This window comes from Cavia porcellus, unplaced genomic scaffold (genome assembly GCF_034190915.1).
Source record: "Cavia porcellus strain 051 isolate PalLab524CR breed Dunkin Hartley unplaced genomic scaffold, mCavPor4.1 scaffold_13, whole genome shotgun sequence".
Lineage (NCBI taxonomy): Eukaryota > Metazoa > Chordata > Mammalia > Rodentia > Caviidae > Cavia > Cavia porcellus.
This window is the reverse complement of record NW_026947496.1, coordinates 18,929,222-18,930,258: the sequence shown is the minus strand read 5'-3', so window position 1 is coordinate 18,930,258 and position 1,037 is coordinate 18,929,222.

The window sequence follows — 1,037 nt, the reverse complement described above, 5'->3', positions numbered from 1 at the left end:
CAGTTAATAAGAATCGTTATCCATTCATCTGGCCCTCTCCATGTTATCATATTCTAGCATCTAATATGATTTCTCTGCAGAAACTCTCTGCCCAATCCCCTTAGCAAGCTGCCATTTTTGAAACTCCTCCTAGAATGCTTATTAAATAAGTCAGACTTCTTCAAGTTGATCCACTGAATTAATACAATACCAATCCAAATCTCAAAAAATTACTTTGAGGAAATTGACAAGGTGATTTTAAAATTAATGTGGATATGCCAAGTCTCAAACATATCAGAGACAATCTTAAAGAAAAAAGAACTAAGAGGCCATGGTGATTTATTTTATTATAATAAACTGTATCCATTAAAACAGAGTAGTATGGTCATGGGCTAGAAAATTGGAAAAGATTGAAAATCCAGAAACAGGCTCATGCTTGTGTATATACTTGATTTATGACACAGCAGAACCATGAAGGATAAAGGTTACTGTTTCAATTATATATCTTTATAAAAAAGCTAACTTTTTTTTTTTTTTTTGGTCTTTTTGAGACAGGGTCTCACTGTGCAGTTCAGGCTGGCCTTGAGCTCACTGTGTTGCCCAGGCTGGTCTCTAACTTGCAATGATCCTCCTGCCTCAGCCTCTGGAGTGCTGGGATTACAGACGTGAGCCACCACGCCCAACTAAAAAAGCTAACTTTGATCCTTACCACACTCTACATAAATAATAGTTCTAAATATGAAAAGCAAAATGGTAAATGTTGGATAAAAGTGTTTTTTTTAAAATTTTATTTAAGGAGAAAAGAAAAAAAAAAGCAGAGAAAGGGTACAAGTTATACAGATTTACAGAAAAAAATAAACAGTAGGAAATCACTAGTTAATGGATTACATATTGTCATCTTAGAAATAATTGTTCAAGTCACAAAATTAAAGCTTGTAAAGTGGACATTCCAACAATGATACTGCAAACAGTTCTGTTCAATGATCCAATAAAACTCTGTGATATCATTTTCTATCTTATACACTTAAATATACATGCAGTTATATAGTTTAGAGCAC